The sequence below is a fragment of the Girardinichthys multiradiatus genome, chromosome 10 (genome assembly GCF_021462225.1).
Source record: "Girardinichthys multiradiatus isolate DD_20200921_A chromosome 10, DD_fGirMul_XY1, whole genome shotgun sequence".
Taxonomy (NCBI): domain Eukaryota; kingdom Metazoa; phylum Chordata; class Actinopteri; order Cyprinodontiformes; family Goodeidae; genus Girardinichthys; species Girardinichthys multiradiatus.
In genome coordinates, this window is record NC_061803.1 from 31,025,593 (window position 1) to 31,048,418 (window position 22,826).

The following is a 22,826-nucleotide window of genomic DNA, read 5'->3' on the forward strand; positions in this document are numbered from 1 at the left end:
TCACAATTTTAACAATCCAGAAAACATGGGTTTGGCTGTAATTGAGGCATTTTACTGAGCAGCAGGTTCTGGTCGGATTTTACATTTTGTGCGTCATTTCGTGAGGTGCAACTCTTCACCAGCTCATCTGTCTCATCCGTTCTGATGTGGATAGAAGGTTTACAATTGTTGTTGACAGCTCAGCTGGCGAAAAGGGGAGGCCTAAGTTGTATGTTTCCAAAGATCCCAAGATCTAATCCCAAGATGGACCTCTTAGTTCTCTGCATCTCCAAGCTTCTTGGCATATCACAGAGAACAATCCACCGTAGAATGGAATAGTGGGGTCTCTCAATAGGAGCAACCTACAGCTCACCATCAGATGATGAACTTGACAGCTTAGTTTCAGCCATAAAACAGGATTCAAAAGATCTAGGTTAGTTTTTCATTTTAAAAATAATGCTTGAAAAATCCCTGTAAAATTGTTCATGCAAACAGTGTTCATATTTACAGGAATAACAGTAACTCAATGTCATGATCAGTTAGTAGTGTGATTTATTAGAAATGCCTTAAGTGCCATAACTTAATTACCTTAGGTCATTGGTTTGGCTCATTTTACTTTACCCTATTGTTATTACATAGGATCATAGCAATAAAACGTTTAATTGCTGGAAGAGATGGTTTGAACTTACTCTGTCTCTCACTCTTCTTTGCTTCTGCTCTGCATCCATGGCACCTCCTTTTAAACTCATCTGGGATTTGGGGTTGGAGATGTTAATCAGCTGTCCCCAGTTGTAAAAAAAAAAAAAAAACACCTTATTGATATGGTTATGCATCATAACAAATATCCAAAAGTGAAAAAGTATCGGCAAAAATCATTCCAGCTGCACAGCATCCAATATCAAAGGGAATAATCTTCCAAAAAAAGCTGTTTTCTTTCACAAAAACAGTTGTTAAAAAGAATATACCAGAATGAGAGCAACAGAGTTACTCCACAGTGCTGCCTGTTTGAGTGGCCCGATTCTAGAGTTCAACTTCTCCTGATCTATTAGAAAAGTTTTGTTGATATATAGTAACAATTACTTATTGCTTACTGATACGTTGATCCTGTATAATGAAAATGGAGTAAAGTAAAATGGGCCCTGGAAAGGCCTAGAAAATGTTTGCATAAAACATTTTGTTGGATGATGGTTTATTTCTATAGCAAAAGTCCTACACAGTAAAATTTGAACGCTTTAACCAAAGACAAAAAAGACAAATTAACCTACCAGTGGTGGAAAATTAATATGTGCAGAAACAGAACAAATCAGTATAGAATGTAACTTTATTAATCCTTTACAGGAAATTGCGTTAGAGTCTATGTATTCATGCAGAGGAGCTCAATATCATCCAGGTCCAACGTCTGTTGTTGAAAGGACTGCTCCAGCCTATTTGGAAAGTGTTGCAGAATTTGCCATCCTAAAACCACCTGAAAGAAGAAGATCATGATTGAATTACTGAAATCATATGAAATCCAGTTTAAGCACCATGAACTATCCCATTGCATAAAAATAAATAACAGAAAATAACAATCTTCTAAAGATAATTTTATGTTGAATAACTATCAAATGCAGTTTAATGGCAGTACAATGTATTTTTTAAAATATGCTCTAACCTGTGCCATTTTGCTATATTAAAAAAATTCATGCTATTTTTCTTCAATAAAAGAAAAAAATTAACTCACCAAAGAGTTGCTGAAATGACCCAGGTTCTCCATACTGGAGGGAAATTGACCAAGGTCCTCTTGATTTACCATTTCCTGTTAAGTCAAACAAACAGGCAATTTAAATGATTTGCAGGTTTCCCTAAGGCTGAAGTACCGCTTTGTTTCTTTTAGAATTGTTTTTAAGATTTAGCTTTTAGTATTCAAATATCCGAATAATCTGGCACCTCTTGACCTCAACAGGATTTTACATCCAAACATTCCCAGTAGATCTCTAAGGTCTCAAGACCAACAGCTCTTATGACCCTTTTCCATTGGCTCGATTTGGCCAGCCCGGAACAGCTCAGCACGGCTCTGCACGTTGTGTGCTGCATTTCCATAGACCCGCTTTTGCTCCACTGAAGGGAACACCTCCTTGAGGTGCGGCTTTAAAGCATCATGTGTCATGCTGCATAACTGTGAATGAAACACCCAACCGCCAGTGTAAAGAAATAAAGACCAAAACGCGTTACAAAACCAAGAAATAACACGTCTATTGCCTCGGGATTAAATCTGCTAACTCTATTGACAATCAGATTTTATGGGTAGAATTTTGACATCAGTTTTATTATTATTATTAAAGATTTCACTTTCCCTTTAAGAGACTTGAATTAGGTCTCATTGTATTTCTAATAGTTGTTGCCTATATATTTATTCAGCTGCCATTGAATATTGCAGTCTCCTTTGATTGCCAGAAAAGCTTGCAACACGTCGTTGCTCCAAGGTGTGACTTTTCCGGATATCTGCAAATTCCATCATATGTTTCTCTCACTCACTTGAATGCACATTTGAACATGCCGGTTGTTTTTTTTTATGCTGGTCGACTCTTAAGGCTGGCCGAGCCCACGGCCAATCAGTGAACAGCCATTTTTTCACGTCACGTACAGTACCGACTCACCCTCGCTTAGCCCTGCTAAGAAGGAGGTACCAAAAAAGTAGGTACAGGTACTGAAATAACAGTAATGGAAAGGCTCGGGAAGCGAGCCGAGTGGATTAGATGTTCCCTGGACTCGGCTTATGACCAGGGGAGACAGAGCTTTTTCAGCTGCAGCTCCTGGTTTCTGGAACAATCTCCCTCTTTCGGTGAGGTCTGCTGGAACTTTAAATGATTTTAAATCTCTTAAAAACCCATCTTTTTAACCTACCATAGCTTTTAATTCCAGAGAGCACGAGCATCAAGCCAGTCTATGTTGTTTTTTATGCCTTTTATTGCTGATTTTATTGCTTATATTGTTACCCTTTTTATTGCTCATGGTTTTTTTTATTAAATTGTTGAGGCGATTGTGGGTCAGTAGGAAGAGTAGTCGTCTTGCAATCAGAAGGTTGTGGGTTTGATTCCAGCTTCCTCCTGCCATAGGTCGATGTGCCCCTGGGCAAGGCACTTAACTTCAAGTTCCCTACCGATCTGCGTATCGGTGTATGAATGTGTGAGTGTTAGTGAGTGCAATTGGGTGAATGGCCTTCTTATTCCAGAAACCTCTTTCATGAATTTTTCTTTTTCGTTGGCCAACGAGGAGAATAAATTAAATCCTCTTCTCCAGAATGAGATGCTTCAGATGTTGGTCCGGTCTCCAATGTGAAAGCAAATGGTGGGCCGTCCCATACTCTGTTATATAGTGGACTGTGGCCTCAGAGCTGCGACGCCCCCGTCCTATCAGCCGGAGTGGCCGCTGGGATTTGTAGTTACGGACTGTCCTGGGATACAAAATGGCCGAAAACGCCGGAAGGCCTGGTAGCGTCCAGCAATGTGCAAATGGTCCAATATTAAGCAAATAAGTGGTCCAACAATTTGCCAAAGCCTATAAGCTAAATAGCCAAATATTCAGTAAAATCCCTTTTACTAGGTATATGATAAACCACCCCCCCCCCCCCCCCCCCAACAAAAAATTCACGAATAACAGTTTGCTCTATCCATCAAATAGCTTTGGATAAAGGGCTTTCATTTTACTGATGTTTTATCATTAAATAAGTAATAACTTCACTATACCATGTTGTAGTGCCATCAAACTCACAACACACATAGAGCACCTTTTCTTGATCATGCTACAACTCTTACTTTGGGAAAATGTGCCATGCATTTAACAAATTTTCTCCATGTAACATTATGGTGTTTTATAGGTATTATTATCCACAGAGTCACTGTTAGAAGTTGTAGGGTGACATAAACCCTACAACTCATTAGTTTTTAGTAGCAATACTCAGTTGGAATTTTATAAGGATCTCTTTTAGCCAAAACTATGACACTTGTTGTGGAAACCATTTTACTAATTAAAGGTATTTTTCTACAGGGATATCGTTAAATCAAAGTCACCATTGAGTCCTAAAACATTGTCTTTTGAGTAGTTCATTTATTATCATTGATGTTTACTTTATTTAAATAATGCTTGTGCTTTTGTTAGGTCTCTAACCTATTTGGTAAAATGTGCTTTTGGTAAAATGTGTCTGGTTGTCTTGCAACCAGACACATTTCCAGTGTCCAGTGTAATCCAGTTAACTGTCACTGGCTCTGGGTTGTACAGACCAAAAATCGCAGCAGAGTCAGGGATTTGATAAGCTCACAACACAGAAAATCAAAATAAAAGGAAGACAAAGATGAATTAAATAATAGAGTTGTGTTTGGAGATTTTCAAGACACTAAAAAAGAGGAACAAGAGAGGACAGACAGCAATGTCACAGATGAAGACCTGCAAAACACTGAAGGAGAGGAGCATGAGAAGACCCACCAGAGTAATATGAAAGCACAAGACAACATCACAGACCTGCAAAACACCAAAGGAAATGAGACAACCTAGAGAAGACAGACCAGAGAATTTGAAAGCAGAGGACGATGTCATAGACGAAGACCTTCAAAACACTGAAGGAGACGAACATGATAAGATCTACCACAGAAATATGAAAGTAGAGGACGGAGTCACAGATGAAGACCTGCAAAACACCAAAAAGGAAGAAAAAGAAAGAAAATATCCTTACAAACTGAAGCTCAGACTCAAGAAAACATTGACCAATAGAGAAAGCTACCAGCCGGATCAAAACTTTTCACAATTACAATTAAACAAGATAAATGGCAGACAAATGTTCTGCTTAAAGATTCAGTGAAACTGAGAAGACCCTGGAACATTGATTTATACAACAACTTCCGAAAAAAAAAAAAAATCCCTCTTGTACTCTTGTCCATCAAGTAGGATTTAAACCAATCGAGTGCTGTTCCAGAAAGGCCGACCCAGTTTTCCAGGCGCTCTAATAAAATGGAGTGATCAGTAGTGTTGAATGCTGCACTAAGGTCCAATAATACCAGTACTGTGGTTCTTCCACAGTCTGCATTTATATGGATGTCGTTGAACACCTTGACAAGAGCAGTCTCTGTACTGTGGTGAGCACAGAAGCCTGACTGGAAGACATCAAAGTGGCTGGTCATTGTTAGGAAGTTGTTTAACTGCTGAAACACAGCTTTTTCAACAATCTTACTAATGAAGGGGAGGTTTGAAATAGGCCTGTATTTCTGCAGTAGCAGCTTGTCCAAGTTGCTCTATTTCAATAGCGGTAGAGCTTTTTGGTCTAAACTCCACTCATCATGTTTGGAGGAAGAAGAAGGATGAGTACAACCCCAAGAACACCATCCCTACTGTAAAGTGTCTAGATGGAAACATCATTCTTTGGGGATGCTTTTTTGCAAAGTGGACAGGACGACTGCATCGTATTGAGGGGAGGATGGATGAGGCCATGTATTGGGAGATCTTAGACAACAACCTCCTTCCCTCAGTAAGGGCATTGAAGATGGGTCCTGGCTGGGTCTTCCAGCATGACAACGACCCGAACCACACTGCCAGGGCAACTAAGGAGTGGCTCCGTAAGAAGCATCTCAAGGTTTTGGAGTAGCCTGGCCAGTCTCCAGACCTGAACCCAAATGAAAATGCCCAGCAAAGGCCCCGAAACCTGAAGGATCTGGAGAAGATCTGTGTGGAGGAGTGGTCCAAAGTCCCTGCTGCAGTGAGTGCAAACCTTGTAAAGAACTACAGGACATGTATGATATCTGTAATTGCAAACAAGGGTTTCTGTACCAAATATTAAGTTTTGTTTTTCTGATGTATCAAATACTTATGCAATAAAATGCTAATTAATTACTTAAAAGTCACACTATGTGATTCTCTCACTTACAGTTGAAGAGTACCTATGATAAAAATCAAAGACTTCTACATTATTTTTATGTGGTAAAACCTGCAAAATTAGCAGTGTATTACATACTTGTTCCCCCCACTGTATAGTTGTGGTGAAGTGGGTGTTGGTTTTTGGAGTTTTAGGATTCCCACTTTACTTTATGTGAAAAATGTGGTTTTAGTTAGCTTCCTAAAGACATGACCTCATCACATGCTGGAGCAATTTTCAGCTGTTGAGCAGTGTTGAGCAACGGGGATTCAACTTGGAACCTGGGATCTTGGTTCTGGACAAAAGAAAAAAAAAAGTCTCAGATTGATGGCAAAAACTTAAAAATATCTATTTCTTGTTCATAGTCAACAGAATGCACTGGAGATACAACCTTGGTGCTGTCGATGCCAAGTTAATGGTGTGACCGGTGAAACCATTTCCTTTTTGGTCATAGCTTATGTGTGGGCCATAACTCATGGTCAGTATTTTAATGAGTTTGTGTTGCTCTGACAGCATGAAAAGTATGATATTAGAGCTACCTATCAGAATTAAAAAGCCTTTGACCTGTGTAAAACAATGCTTAAAGCTCCCGATTGTTGTGATTAGTTGAAAAAGATGTAAAACTAGGTTGGGTTTCACTTTTCGAAAAGAAATATACAAGAAAAGAGAACTGAAAAAAAGCAGTCAGTCATTTTCTACCGCTTATTCCATAGTGGGGTCACGGGGGAGCTGGTGCCTATCTCCAGCAGTCTATGGGCGAGAGGCAGGGTACACCCTGGACAGGTCGCCAGTCCATCACAGGGCAACACACATACAACCATGCACACACTCATTCATACACCTAAGGGAAATTTTAGAGTTACTAAATAACCTAACAGGCATGTCTTTGGACAGTGGGAGGAAGCTGGAGTACCCAGTGAGAACCCACACATGCACGGGGAGAACATGCAAACTCCATACAGAAAGACCCCAGGCCAGGAATTGAACCCAGGACCTTCTTGCTGCAAGGCAACAGTGCTACCAACTGCACCACCGTGCAGCCCTGAAAAAAAGCAACTTCATCAAATGTTTTAATAAAAAACACACAGTACAGTTTCTTTAATTTTCTGATGTATTTGTTTTTAATGAGGTAGTGAAGTAAAGATTTTAGATTGAAAGTGATTGAATCAATGAACTGTAAAAATATGGATCTCTGCTATAGGAATTTACAGAATGAGAAACTGAGTTGACAATTCCGTCAGAAAACTAATGGGATTTTCCACATAAGGAGTAGTTGATACACTAGTAACAAGGAGTTGAATACACATTCTCAGTCCAAGGGCAAATTAACTGAATACATTTGTAGGACAATTCCTAGTTTAACTGCGTGCAGCATAATTTACCCTGGGCACAATTTCACTCTTTAATTAGGACTCTATATTTATCATTGTTATTTAGCTTCTTGACATCTGATGGCTACAAAGGCAACTTGAAATTGATCAAACTACAGGTTTTCGAAAAAAGGAAGGATCACTGAGGTCATTTTTCAAACTGGAGCTTTTTAAATCGCAGTTGTATGTAGCTCCAATCTATTAGCTGTTGCCTGAATGGTTTGGGAACAGAGGATTAAAAATAGGAACCCAGTGAGCTCCTTCTTAGTAACCTCCTTCAAAGCTAACTATACTGTTTTTTATCCTTCCTTGTTTGTAGATGTGACCTCCCAGGTTTTGACTGACAAACAACAATGATGCTGTCAAGATTATTACACTAGAGAACCTTTGATCCAGAAGTAATGGTGAGGAAAATAATAATTTTCTTAAATCTTTCCCTGTGTAATTAATTCCCAGAGGGCAAGAAGCTGCAGGCTTCTCAGCAAACACTCAGTTTGTTCAGGAGGCTCACATGGTGTGTTTCCTTAAAATAGAGTCTGAGATGTATTTTTACCTGGTAAGTTCATTGTGTTCGGTTGTGTTTAGCTAAGAGTCAGTAGCCCACACAGAAAACTAAAGGCTTCATTGCTGACCTGAGCTGATCGAGTAAACACCTGAGCTGCAGTATTTGGGATTATGAGCACGTAAAACAGTATTTCAGTCCGCCTACTAAATGGCTTACAGTACAACACATAAGCTAGAATAAAGAAACAATAAAAAGATGCAAAAGAGCCAGTAGTGCAGTACAGAGTTCTATTCCAAAGGCGCTCCACTGTCAGCTGATCAGATGCGTGGCTCATTAGAGCTTCACCTCAGGGCATACCCTCTTTCAACAGCTTCGCTGTTATAAATACATTATGCATATTGACCATACTCAAGTCTGGCCTGCTCTCAGTTATCAGGATATGAGTTTTTGGCCCTCTGAAAGGATTTTTTTTTCCTCCAGAAAACTTCAATCAGAATGTTTTATTCCCTTTGGATGGTTCTGGCTGGATTGTAATGACAGATGGCCAATAAAGAACCGTGGAGCAGAGCAGTGTTACTAAATATTATACTTTAATCTCATTTCATTTTTAAATAAAATCATTAAAGTTGGTGAAACATTAAATAAGGAATTTGCCAGTAAGTGTTGTGACTCAGAGCTGGATTGACAAGGAAACCAAATCCAGGCAGAGAGTAGGCCATAGACAGCCCAGAAGTGCAAACCAATGAACTCTAAGAACAACTGAAACTGAACTGAAACAGACTGAAGAATAGTTGGCTATAAGTGAAACTATCTAACGGAATTCTGGCATTAAGCCAGGACTATACTGGAAAAAAGTACCCCCACTTTGAGATTTTTCTTTAGTTTTTTGCTGTTTAGCTCTTTTAGATGTTTCAGATCTACCTTTGTCTGATTTTATTATCAGACAAATCTTTTTGTCACAAAACTTACCTGAGTAAATATGAATAGCAGTTTTCACATGATGATTTCATTTATAAAGAGAAAAAATCTATCCAAACAAGTCTCTAAATGGCTATGAATAAATGTTGTTGTTTTGGATGCTTAAGGAAAGGCCATTTATTGAAAGATTGTAAAATGCGGCATATTTGTGGACAGTGTAGACAGCTTCATCCTACTTGTTTACACAAGGACAGAGTGAGATTACAAGATATTGCTCAGCAGTGTTCCATGTCTCCAGGAGAAACACCTCACGTTTCTCACAATGTTTTATCTCATGTACTCACCCGAAACATTTCCACTACATCAAGTATTGTTCCAGTGTTTTTGTCCTCTGTGAAGGATCCTGGGAAGGAAATACTTACTTATGCACTCTTTGATACTCAGTGACTCCTCCTTTGTTTTAGAAGATCTTGTGAGAAACTTGATTGTTGAAACCAAATCAGTACAGCTAAAACTTAGTACCATGGTTTCTGTTGATACACCCGTTTCAAGTCAAAATGTGTATGACTTGCAGGTTTGGAGTTTTTTCTCTGATAATTATATATGGTTGCGGCAAGCATACACACGTGACTTCATTCCTGTTGATACATCTTGCATACCAAGTAGAAGTACAGCACCTTAAACATCTGGCTGGCTAAATTCCATGCTTTGCAAGATTGTGAAGTAGGTGTACTCATTGGTTTTGACTGTCCTTCTGCTTTGGCTCCCTTGGATGTTGTTGTTGGTGGGGAAAATTAACCTTTTGCTCAGAAGACTGCTCTTGATTGGAGTGTTATCGGGGCAGCTAATCCACATTTAGATTGGCAAGGTAATCAAAGATTTGTACATAGAGTAATGGTGAAAGAAATGCCCGCTCCATTAGCTTCTGATGTTTTAAGAACTTTGGAGTTGGATTTCAGTGAAAGGGGTCCAGAAGGAAATTGTGTTTCCCAAGATGACATTCAATTTATACAACTTCTGAGTAAAAATATTACACAGAAAGATGATGGCCATTTGAAGATGCCCTTCCATTTAAAACACCTTGCCTTCCTGTTTTGCCAAATAATAAAAGGCTGGCTACTATTTGTTTACAACATCTGAAAAAGAGATTAAAGAGAAATGATCAATTCTATAATCATTATAAAACATTTATGGAGTCTATTATTAGCTGTGGTGATGCTGAACTAGCTCCTGAGGCAAATGCCAATGATGGTATGATTGTTGTGTGTGATACTTACCTCACCATGGGGTGTATCAATCAAAGAAACCAGATAAGTTAAGAGTAGTGTTCGACTGCTCAGCTAGATTTTGTGGTATCTCTTTGAATGATACTTTGTTGACTGGTCCAGATTTGATTAACTCTTTAATTGGAATCCTTCTGCGTTTCAGAAAAGAAGCTGTTGCTATTATTTGTGACATTGAAAGGATGTTTCACCAGTTTTATGTTGCATCAAAACATTGTTGTTTCCTCAGGTTTCTATGGTGGGAGCAAGGGGATTTGGAGAGCGAGCCTAAAGAATATTAGATGAAAGTCCACCTTTTTGGTGCTGCCTCCTCTCCAGGCTGTGCTAATTTTGGTCTGAAATACTTGGCACAATAGCAGAGATCCAAGTTTCCAGCTGTAGCAGCATTTGTGGAGAATAATTTTTATATTGATAATGGTTTAATAAGTGTCCCTACAGCTAATGATGCCACCATATTAATAACTGAAGCACAGAAATTGTGCAGAGAAGGTGGTTTGAGACTCCACAAATTTAATTCCAATAGGTCTGAAGTCCTAGACTGTGTGAATCCATCTGAGAGAGCCACAAGTGTGGTTTCTGCTGATCTCAAGCCTGATTTGACACTTACTGAACGTACCCTAGGTATGCGATGACATGTCAAAGATGACTGTTTGGGTTTTCACATTGATCTGAGGGACAAACGTAATACACACCATGGTATTTTGTCAGTAATAGCCTCTCTATATGATCCGCTGGGATTTCTTTCACCATTCATTATGAATGGGAAATACATTTTACAAGATCTGTGCCACAGAAGTATTGGATGGGATGATCCTCTGCCTGAAGACTTACTCGTACGGTGGGAGAAGTGGAAGTTTAGTCTTCAGGATGTGGAGAGGTTATTGATACAAATATGTTATCATCCCGAAGGATATGGAAAGATTGTTAAAACAGAACTACATCACTTCTCAGATGCTAGCAGCCTAGCATATGGTGCATGTTCTTAACCTCAGATTTGAGAATGACGAAGGTGAAATTCATTGTGTTTTGATTATGGCTAAAGCCAGAGTTGCTCCTTTGAAAATTACAACCATTCCTCATCTCGAGCTTTCAGCTGCAGTGGTTGCTGCTAGGTTGAGTGTTCTGTTAAAATCAGAATTTGATATGAGGATAGACGCAGAGTTTTTCACAAGTAGTACTGTCATATACAGATTCACAAGTAGTACTGTCATATATTAATAATGAAGCACGCCGGTTTCATGTATTCGTGGCAAATTGGGTCCAGATAATCAGAGACAACACAAATCCAAATCAATGGAATCATGTTGACACTACTGAAAATCCAGCGGATCATGCGTCAACAGGGCTATTTGCCCCTGAGATTTTAACAACTAATTGGCTGACAGGTCCTGAATTTTTTTGGGAAAAGGAGATAAACAGGGAATTTAAATCTTACCCTGATCTGTTAGTTGGTGACCCAGAGGTTGAAGCTGTTCAGACATTTGTGACAACACCAAATGAGACTGCAGATTTTCTGGAATGTTTCATTAGGTTTTCATCTTGGTCAACACTGATTAAAGTAGTTGCCAGAATCAAAGACTTGGATGTCAGAACAAATGTTATTAAAATGTGGTGAGTGTTAAAGAATGTGAGGATGCTGTTAAATCAGTGGTGAAACTTGTACAAGAACAGGCCTTTGGCTCAGAGATGAAGCTGTTAAAAAGAGGAGACATCCTTCCACATTCTAGCCCTTTGTTCCATTTAAATCAATTTGTAGAAGATGGTCTACTACGGGTCGGTGGAACATTAAAACATTCATCTCTTAGTGAAGATTTTAGATATCCACTGATTTTGCAAAAAAACAGCCATATCACTCATCTTATTTTGTCCTACTGTCACACTCAGGTAGGTCATCAAGACAGAGGTCAAACCCAAATGCAGCTCAAGATTAATGGGTTTTGGATAATTGGCCACAGCAGGTTGGTGGCTCAGATAATTCATAAATGTGTGCAGTGCAGGAAGATCAGATGACCAGCGGAAGAACAGCTTATGGCTGAGCTTCCAAAGGAATGCTTGGAAGCATCTGCACCATTTACTTATTGTGGAATGGACTGTTTTGGTCCTTTTGTTGTCAAAAGAAATCGTAAGGAACACAAAAGGTATGGGTTGGTGTTCACCTGCCTTTATTCGAGAGCTGTTCACATTGAAATGTTGGATGATTTGTCCACAGATTCCTTTATTAATGGCCTGCGTTGTTTCATTAGTTTGAGGGGAGCTGTTAGCCATATATATTGCGATCAAGGAAGACATTTTGTAGGAGCCCAAAATGAGTTGAAACAATGTGATCCTAAATATCTGGAGGTTTTCCTAGCAGAGAACCAATGTGAGTTCATCTTTAATGCTCCATCAGCAAGTCATGCTGGTGGTGTTTGGGAGCGTCAGATACGCACCATTCGAAATGTGTTAGCCTTTACGCTCTCTCAAAATTTGGGAAAACTTGATGATGCTTCATTAAGAACTTTCCTTTATGAAGATATGGCCATAGTTAATCCTTTATCACTAAAGGGAATAATTGACCCTGGTTCTCTTGAACCTTTAACTCCTAATCATTTGCTTCAAATAAAGTCTAAGTCTGCTCTGCCTCCTGCAGGAAAATTTGTAAGGGAGGATATCTAATCCTCAAAACGTTGGTGTCGTGTGAAGTTTTTGGTTGAACGGTTTTGGAGTCAATGGAAGAGAGAATACCTCCAGAATATTTCCATTAGACAAAGGTGGCATGTAATTTGGCGCAATCTAAAGGTAAATGATGTTGTAATTGTAAAAGAGGATTTTCTCCCAAGAAATAGGTGGCAGTTGGGTCGTGTCGTAGAAACAATGGTTGGTATTGATGGCTTGGTCCGAAAGGTGAAGTTGAGAACAGGAGAACAAAGATCAGGAAGGGATATTATCTCTAAAAGTTCAGTAATAGAAAGACTGGTGCAAAAATTGGTGGTGTTATTAGAAAGTGACTCGTAAACTGAATGTACACAGACAAGCATGTTTTAAGCAATCTGAATGGTTTTAAGGGAAACTTTGAAATAATTTTGGTAGTAGTTCATGCATTATTGGTGGGAGTGTAATGGATTGTGATCTATTTAAAATAAATTGCCTAAATAATTTATTTTGTAGACTGTTTAAATTAAATTGTTCGAAGTGAATTTTCTAAATTAGGAACGTCGCAGATTGCTTATGGATGTTTGTCTGTTTTGATTAGCATTGTTAATTTATATTTTATAATGTTTTTTTTTTTTTTTTTTTTGTAAAAAAATGAGGGTCTGCCCTCATTCTGTATTTAATGAGGGCAGACCCTATAAAGGCTTGTAGAATCATTGTGCCAATGAATGACTTGAAGTGACAAGATGCTTAGCATACGGAAATGAATGAACACTTAGTGTTCCCCAGTGAAAGCAGTGAGGTACGTTTTGTTTTGTTGTTTGTATTGTAGGTTTATGTTTGTATTCTAATATTTTTATATGTTTTAGTTTTCACGGTGATTGAAGGACTGAGGTGACTGAGGGAAAATAAAATGGTAAAATCACCCGTCGAGATGGGCTGATTAATTTAAGTGCTGGGGAGCTGCTTTCAAATCTACCCTTGTCTGATTTTATTATCAGACAAAACTTTTTGTCACAAAAGTTACCTGAGTAAATATGAATAGCAGTTTTTACATGATAATTTCATTTATAAAGAGAAAAAATCTATTCAAACAAGTCTCTAAAAGGCTATAAATAAATGTTGTGGTAGCACCTCAACCAGGCCCTTAATGATAAAAACATTCCACAGTCGCAGGATAAAAAGAATTATGCAAAGAAAAGTGAACCAACATTCCTCCACAGTTATGTAAAAGGCTTATTGCCATTTATTGCAAACACTTATCAGTTGTTGCTATCAAGGGTGGCACAACCAAATATTAGGTTTAGGGAGCAATTGTGTTTTTTTCACAGAGGGCTAGGTTGTATTAAACAGCTCTTTTCCCTATATACATGAAATTAACATTTGAAAACTGCATTTCTACTTCCTCAGATGATCTTTTTCGGATTTTTAAAAATTAGTTTGATTACCTGAAATGTCTAAGTTTGACAAAAGAGCAAAATCTGAAGAAATCTGTAAGGAAGAACATACTTCTACGATGCACTGTGTATTGTGAATGATACTGAAGGAAAACAAAAACTGACGACAAATACATTCTGATTTTTGTTTAATACTTAGTTTAATGGAAGGTGAAGGACAGATAAACAAACAACAACAAAAAAACAAAGCAAAATATAGAACACTTACTAAAGGGTTTATTGTGGCGAGATGATATGTTACTGCTGTTCTGCCTTTTTTAGGATAACACAACTATGAAAATGATGATGAAGTTAGCTGGGTAATGAGTTAGGTATCTGCCCTGGGTAGAGACTGTAATCAAATGCTTGACAGACGTGCTGCTCATAAATTAAGAACGTTGGCTTCAAAAAAATCTCTCATGGGTGCAGCCCAAAATCCTAATATGATATTTTGTGCTTTAGTTTCTACAGTTTGGTTGTCCTGTAACTAAGAGAAAAGTGAAAACACTGGCACTACACAGCAACATGTGTGGGAGGGGTTGCTGAATAAAAGAACTGCTACAACAGCCTGACAGAAAATGTTGTGGCTTTGAAATCTTAACAGCTTAAAACCTTGGTAAAGCTTGAACTGGTCATTGCCTCAAGACCATAAAAGATCCTAGTGCATATCGCTACTATTTTAATTGAAAATGGTGGAAAATGTCTTATTGGTCAGGGGCAAGTCTCTACATAAAGCAGGGGATTTCAAGCATCTTGCAGCCTGGTTCTTGAGTGATAACAGGATGAAGAGGGACACAGAAAGACAGATTGCGGTTTCATCTGCAATAATGAGGGTTGTGCTCCAGTTTGTTGTGGTAAAGAAAGGGCAGAGCCAAAGCTGTTGAATTACCAGTCCATCTACAGTCAAACACTTAGCTGATGACGGAAACAAGGTTTATGATGCATATAACATAATTCAGTCTTCCTGTAGGGGGTTGTGCGGGTGACTCTCCCTTAAAGATAGGTTAAGGAGCTCCATCATTAGAGGGAGCTCAGAGCAAAGGATTCAGCTACAATGGTTCAGCTGTGTGATCAGGTGGCCTTGTGGACATCTGTCTTTGAATAGGGATGTCTTGGATTGTTTTTGAGAAGCTAGAGGTTATTGTTGGGTTTCCTGCTTGGATGTGTTAGCTTTTCACACAAGTTTTGATAAGCAAAAGACAATGCCTGGATAGATAGTTTCTGTTATGAAACACTAGATGCAAAAATACACGTTTTTGGAACTTGTGCTATACCTGTACACTGAAGAATCATAATACATGTCTCAATATTTTAGATGACAGTAGCTTTAGTTGATATACACACTTTGGCTGATTTCTCATGGTATCTCATGAAAAGTCTTTGAGGTGATTTTAGCTAAAGCCTAAATTGGAGAGTCATCAAACTTACAAAACTAAAGCTGATAAATTGATTAAACTCTCTGTAATCTCATTTAAGCGTAAAGAAGAAGCTTAATTTCAGCACTGTCATTTGGGATAACTCATGAAAATTCCATGATTAGTGAAGCCCTTCTTGTTTGCTCTGTCTGTGTGGGAAGTAATTTGGCAAGCTCAGCAAAAGCTTTGCTTGTATTTCATACATTACCTAAAGAAGCAGCAGACACAAACTTATATTAAATAGGGCTAGGTTTGTGATGCTGTCTTCCAAAGATCAAAAGATATAATATAAAAATGTAATAGACAAAGAGCTTAAGATCACCATTGTCTCCAAAAGCATGGGCATATAACATTTAAGGTGCTAACCATGAGAGCTCCACAAGCTCCTGAGCCTTCTGCATCCTGGGGTTTCTCTTTCTGAACCATTGAGCTTCTTATAGAAAACCTGAAAGTCATTCTCTATAGCCCCTTCAAATTTCTTCCTGTCTCTGCAACCACAGCTATGTAGCCTTTTTGGCCACCCAGATCCTGTCTACTGCTTTAGAGGTCCCAAAGCCTATAGAGGTCCCAAAGCCTATTGAGACCTGGAGAAATCCACTTCCTCCAATGCTACTGTAAACCAATAGGACCACCATTTGCTCCCATTACAGGACACAATGACCTTGAAGTTACCAGGTCTGTCCAGTAACCTCCTCGGCTCCCTGATCCAACTCACTACCAGGTGGTGATCAGTTGACCACCAGATCATCCAGTGAGGTGGTAATGGGCTTTGAAAAACCGTTTATTGTATTTTGCCAAAAATGGGAAAAATGAGATTGAAAAACATTTTGTAACAAGCAGGACGTAAGTAAATATTATCCATATTGGACCAGAGTACAAATACAAAAAATTTACTTTTACTCACTTTCTTTTCATGAGGCAATCTGGCCAGTTTGTCATGCACATAAATCAAACCCAGAGTATTTCTGTGCTGTTCATGTGTCTGAGGAATGTAGTAAGGTGAAGCAAACTTCATTATGCAAACATTGCCCTAAAATCTCCCCAGACTTTTGTATGGGCCTCTGTTATGATTAATGGAAATGGGGCAGTATGTCCTTTAGCAGGTACATCTAAATACAGACTGGAGGGAGCAATACAAAAGAACAATCTGACTGTCCTTAAAGAAACAAATTTGTAGCCTATCACATACAAAAAAAAGACAAGTTAGGTATCTTGCTGGAATTGCACAATCATATAATGAGCATACAACTTCTTAAATGTTAGTCTCTCAAATTCATACTAGTAAATTCTGAGAAAAGGTTTCTGTTTCTTTGTGTCTTGTGATTTTTTGTTTGTTCTTTTTCTAAACCAGGGGTCTGCAACCTTTGCAATCCAAAGAGACATTTTTGCCCTCAATAAAGCTACAACCCCAATTCCAATGAAGTTGGGACGTTGTGTAAAACGTAAATAGAAACAGAACATGATTTGGAAATCTTGTTCAAACTATATGCAATTGAATACATTACAAACACAAGATATTTATTGTTCAAGCTGGTAAATTGTATTGTATTTTTGCAAATATTTATTCATTTTGAGTTTTAAGTTTGCAACACGTTCCATGAAAGCCGGGACAGGGACAGCAAAAAACTGGGGAAGTTGAGGAATGCTCAAAAAGTATCTAATTAAAATATTTCACAGGTGAACAGGTTAATTGGAAACTAGAGTGAAATGACTGGGTGTAAAAGGAGAAAGGCTCTGTTGTTTACAATCAAGGGCAAGGAGAGGTTCACCACTTGTGAACAACCACGTAAGCAAATAGTCCAACAGTTTAAGAACAAAGTTTCTCTATGTGTGATTGCAAAGGATTTAGGGAATCAATCATCTACAGTCTGTAATGTACTCAAAAGATTTAGAGAATCTACAGAAATCTCTGCACGTAAGCGGTAAGGCCATAAACCAACGTTGAATGCCTGTGACCTAAGATCCCTTCAGGAGGCCCTACATTAAAAAGCAACATCATTCTCAGGAGCACTTCAGAAAACCATTGTCAGTTAACACAGTTTGTTGGTACACTTACAAGTGCAAGTTAAAACTCTACCATGCACAGCAAAAGCCATATCAACAACTCCCAGAAGCCCCGCCGGCTTCTCTTGGCCCGAACTCATCTGAGATGGACTGATGCAAAGTGGAAAAGTGTGCTGTGGTCTGACGAGTCCACCTTTCAAATTGTTTTTTGGAAATCATGTATGTTGTGTCCTCCAGGCCAGGCTGAGATGTGTTGGTTAATGCAACTGCAGCATTGCGTGGACATTGGGTCAGTTCCACTGGATTGCCAGACCGGGGTGGTGGTCCCACTATTCAAAAACGGGGACCGTAGAGTGTGTTCCAACTATAGGGGAGTCACACTCTTAAGCCTCCCTGGTATGGTCTATTCGGGGGTTCTGGAGAGGAGGGTCCATTGGGTAGTCGAACCTCGGATTCAGGAAGAATGTGTCTCTTCTTTTTATGGATGATGTGGTCCTATTGTCCTCATCAGCTCGTGATCTACAGCTCTCACTGGAGTAGTTCGCAGCCGAGTGTGATGCAGCCAGAGGGGGTTCTGCCTCAAGTGGAGGAGTTCAAGTATCTTGGGGTCTTGTTTACAAATGAGAGAAAAGTGGAGCGGGAGATCGAAAGACAGATTGGTGCTGCCGGCGCTGTACCAATCTGTCGTGGTGAAGAGAGAGCTGAGTCAGAAAGCGAAGCTCTCGATTTACCGGTCGATCTACAGGGACTCAGAGTAGAGCCGCTGCTTTTCCATGTCGAGAGAAGCCAGTTGAGGTGGCTCGGGCATCTGGTTAGGATGCCTCCTAGATGCCTCCCTGGTGAGGTGCTCCGGGCACGTCCCACTGGGAGGAGGCCTAGAGTAAGACCCAGGACACACTGGAGGGACTATGTTTCTTGGCTGGCCTGGGAACATCTTGGTATTCCCACGGACGAGCTGGCCCAAGTGGCTGGGCAAAGGGAAGCCTGGGTCTCTCTGCTTAGGCTGCTGGCCCCGCGACCTGACCCCGGATAAGCGGAAGAGAATGGATGGCTGGATGGATGGTGATCAAACAGGAAAGGTTGCATAGAGAGAGATGGAGTGTAAGGATCTGCCATTTTGGTCTTTGTTTTTGTTTACTTTGACATTAGAGGTTTTCCCTGATCCTTTGATTAGTAGTTTACTTTTGTCTAGTTAATATTTGCTCAGATCCTTGTGCTTGTGTGTTTACTTTAGATCTATTTTCTTCCCCAAGTCGGTTATTTAGTTTAGTTCTCTTTTGTTTTGTTCCTTATGGTTATTTTCCATCTTTGGTTTTATGTAGTTTTAGTTTCCGTTTTGTATGCTTGAGCTTGTTTACTTTAGTTGTTTCCATGTCCTTAGATTTAGTTTATTTTAGAGTTACTATTTATGTTAGCTTATGTTTAGGTTTCTGTTCCCTGCTTCTCCCAGTTAGTTTAGTGTTTGTTTCCCTTAGGGTTGTTACTAGTTTAGTTTCCCCTCCTGTCTCTGCGTTTCCCAGCTCTCATTGCCATAGAAACGTATTCCCTCGGTTCCCTACACCTGGTTTCCACACCTGCCAGCAATCACTTGATTACCTGCCTCTCTCATTCTCTTTGTTTCACCATTCACCACTCTGTATAAAAGCTTACCGGTTTCACTTGATCCCCTTTGGTTCCGCCTGTTATCTTCCTGTGTCTCCTACTCCGTCTCCTGGTGTAAGTCATTTGTTTATTGTTTATTAAAGTAAAGATTCCAAAGACTATGTGGTTACCAAGCTACTGTCTGCATCCTGGTCCCAACCAACCACAAACCCTGACATGGGGAAGACATACAGCAACGTTTCTGAGATCAAATCCCACATGGCTACATTGAAGCCTAATAGTTTCTTGTATATGTGTCATGATTCTTTTGTGTTAGGTATTAGTTTTCATTTGTGTTTCTGTTTTTACCATTTCCTTGTTGTTTATTTGTGCTCTTTAGTTTTTGCTGTATTCACTGTTCATTATTGTTTGAAAGGTGATGCCTGTGTGTTTAGTTTATTCTTGTGTTATGTTCTTTGTATATTTGGCATTATTTCTGATAGATTTTTTCCCCTTGGTTTCTTTATGTCTCAGTTTAGCTTTTTTGTAGAAATTAGTCTCTACCTCATCTTTCCTACTTTCACTCTTCCACAGCTGCTACTTATTTCCTCTGAATAGGCCATTTGGTTTCCTTGTCAGCTTCCATCCCTACCTCAATATTTAAACTCCTGAATTCCCAAAGTTCACTGCTGGAATCTTCCGCCACCCCATTTCTCTGCCAGTGCTCCATGTCCTACTGTACATTTTTATTAAACTAACTACCTTTAACTCAATAACTCCCACCACAAAGGGTGTGCTTGACTGATGAAACAGTGTTCCATTTAAACTCGGACATCCGATTACTGTCTTTTACAAGTTTTATTGATGCCAGCATTCACACAGAAATCTTAGGCTAACTAAACTAGCCCCTGTACAATAACCGTGTTGTTTGCCAGGTAATCAACTGAAATGACACAAAGGGAATACAAAACCATTAACATTAATAACACAGACATATCGACTGTATAATGTGTATACATGAGCATATTTATGGTAATTAACAAAGGTTTTTTGTTGTACAAATCTCAGCTCACCAGCTCAGCTTCACCAGTCAAAACAGCGATACCATACATAGGAAGATCCAGCAGGTGAACGCAGACGTGGATTGATACCCATCACGTCCTAAACATACATGTAGAAATCCGTCCCAAATAAAAGACAAAAGAATCCAGTAATCACCTAAATTAAAAGCAGTGGTGGTTGATGAACTAGTGATGAACCACAATAACTGTAAAAATACACAGAAATGTCTGAAACCCTCTATTTGTCATTCTGCTTTTGAGTTCCTGTCTGCACTTTGGTTCTGCATACAACCTATACTACATGAGAATATGTGGTACCTGTTCCACCAGCATTACGTCATGCTATCCCAACACCAGGACAGATTTTAATCTCAGCTGTGAATGGTCATTGTTAGGTTTGTCTCCTTACATATGAATCAGACAAGATACATATTATTACTTGGTCTAAACAGATCCATGTTTTGTCTACACAAGAAAGCTTCAACCTTATCAGACGTTACTATTCCTTTATTTCTCTGTCAACTTAAGTTGTGAAATAAATAAGGCAGCCCTGGGTGAAAATTTCTGCCTGACTCTTTCTCTACAGAGTTTGCATGTTTCACTCATGCAAGCAAGGGTTCCATGTAGGTACTCCAACTTTTACATGATGTCAAAAAACATACGCGTTAAGTTGATTAACCACTCGAAATTGCTCTTAGCTGTTATTGTGTGTTTGAATGGTTGCATGTGTGTTTTTGTGTTGTCTTGTTATTTACAGGTATCTTGTCTAAGATGTACGCAGTCTCTCACCTATTGGCCGCTGCAGAAATGCACCAACCCCTGCGACTGTTCTGTGATGGATGGATGGATGGATGGATGGATGGATGGATGGATGGATGGATGGATGGATGGATGAAATGAATAAGCTAAGGTATGTATTTCCATATCTGTGTTTGTGTTAGATCTACAAAGTGATGTCCATTGATGCCTAGTGTGCACCCTTAACTGTTGTTTGTTCAAATGATTAGGTTAATGTGCTGATACCAGGTCCGATTGCACTTCTTTCTCTAACCCTCCAGAATATGCCGAAAGCATGAACATAAAAAAACAGTTTTGCACCACCACTCTAATCTTATTACAAGAACTTTAGCCTGTTTTCTAACACAATTAACACAGGGCTGGCACATATTAATTCTATCCCACCCACTCTGGCTCTGTGGCCTATAAATACAAGACTTTGATCCATCCCTATTAGCTTTGTGGAAAGATAGATGATTATTATGCTTTAGAAATCACAGAAACATGGAGTCTGAGAGAGAACTGCTACCTAGGTACTATGAGTTGGGAAGAACATTTTTGACAAATTGCTAACAAATCAGCTGAAGACTTTTTGCTTTTCTAAATATTTTACATAGCCAAAAGCTTCTTTTTTTAACATCAGTGAGTGCTATATTTTTCTGTGATCAAAGAACAGTCCCTACATACAATGTCTACAAACATTATTTTACATTATGGCATTTTTATTAATGGTTTATGTGTCCATTTTTTTTACAATTTCCCATTGAAACCGAATAAACCTTTCCTGTTTTTGGTCAGTTGGGATTACCAAAATTTGGCAACATTTCTAAAATTGCACCGGTTAAGGGACAGCAGGTTTGAGTAGCTCTGTTGCTTTTCATTGTGATCAATTCTATTTAAGAACTCAAATTCCTCTTGTTTTGGATACAAATGTTTTTTTGGATGATTTACAAGCAGCTGATTAATATCTAAAAAATTTTAATAAAAAATAAATTGGACTGGCTGTACTTGTGAACAACAGATGGTGTCATCCAGGACATGTTACTGTGAAGTGTTGTCTCTGCAGTCTAGATATTGAACTGTTAGAAGTAAGTTTTTGTCCATATTATTTACCCAGAGACTTCATCAGTGTTATTTTGGCAACAGTATATGTTCCACCTTTAGCTGTTGCAGACACTGCATGTGATGCCATCAGCTCAGTTGCTGCTAAGCTGCAGACACAACACCCCAATGTGTTTGTGGCAATATCTGGTGATTTTAACCATGCTTCACTCTCTGCTACACCTCCAGCATTTCAACAGTTTGTCTGCTGCTCTACCAGACAAAACAAAATGTTGGATATGTTTTATGCAAATGTCAAGGACTCATACATCTCTAAAGCAAGATAGGCAAATCAGATCAAAATCTTGTTTTTCTCTGCTTGAAATATAAGTCCCTTGTTCAGAGGCAACCTGTAATAAAGAGCACTTTGAGAAAATGGTCACAGAAGGCTGAAGAAGACTTTGCGAGGTTGCTTCGAGGCTACAGAGTGGCACGCACTGTGCCAACATCAATGCCATGACTGAGTGTGTGACCAACTATATAAACTTCTGTGTGGATAACATCATCCACACCAGAACAGTGAGATGCTTCCCCAGTAACAAACCGTGGTTCACCAGTGACCTGAAGGACCTGCTTAACAAGAAAAAAACAGATCCTTCAGAGAGGGAGACAGGGAATTATTGAGGAGTATACAGAAGCAACTTAAAGTCAAGATAAGAGACAGCAAGGAGATGGACAAGAAAAAAGCTGGAGAACAGAACAATATCAGAGATGTGTGGTCAGGGATCAAGAAGATCACAGGCTTCAAGCATAAGGGAAAGTGGGCTGATGGTTGTCTGGACAGAGCCAATGAACTGAACACATTCTTCAATAGGTTCACTTCAGTAACAAGCTCAGCACCCACCTCTCCTGCTCACAACCAAACAGACATCCCACCGTCCTTT

The 22,826-nt window shown here is 39.2% G+C and overlaps 1 long non-coding RNA gene across 1 annotated transcript; it reads right to left on the reverse strand.

The window, feature by feature from the left end:
• Window positions 1-1,316: 1,316 nt before the first annotated feature.
• On the reverse strand, window positions 1,317-19,149 carry LOC124874969. Its single transcript, XR_007039925.1, has 3 exons — window positions 19,073-19,149; window positions 1,700-1,774; window positions 1,317-1,444 (listed from the first exon to the last, which is right to left on the reverse strand). It is a non-coding gene; the product is annotated as an uncharacterized LOC124874969 (long non-coding RNA).
• Between the last annotated feature and the right edge of the window lie 3,677 nt (window positions 19,150-22,826).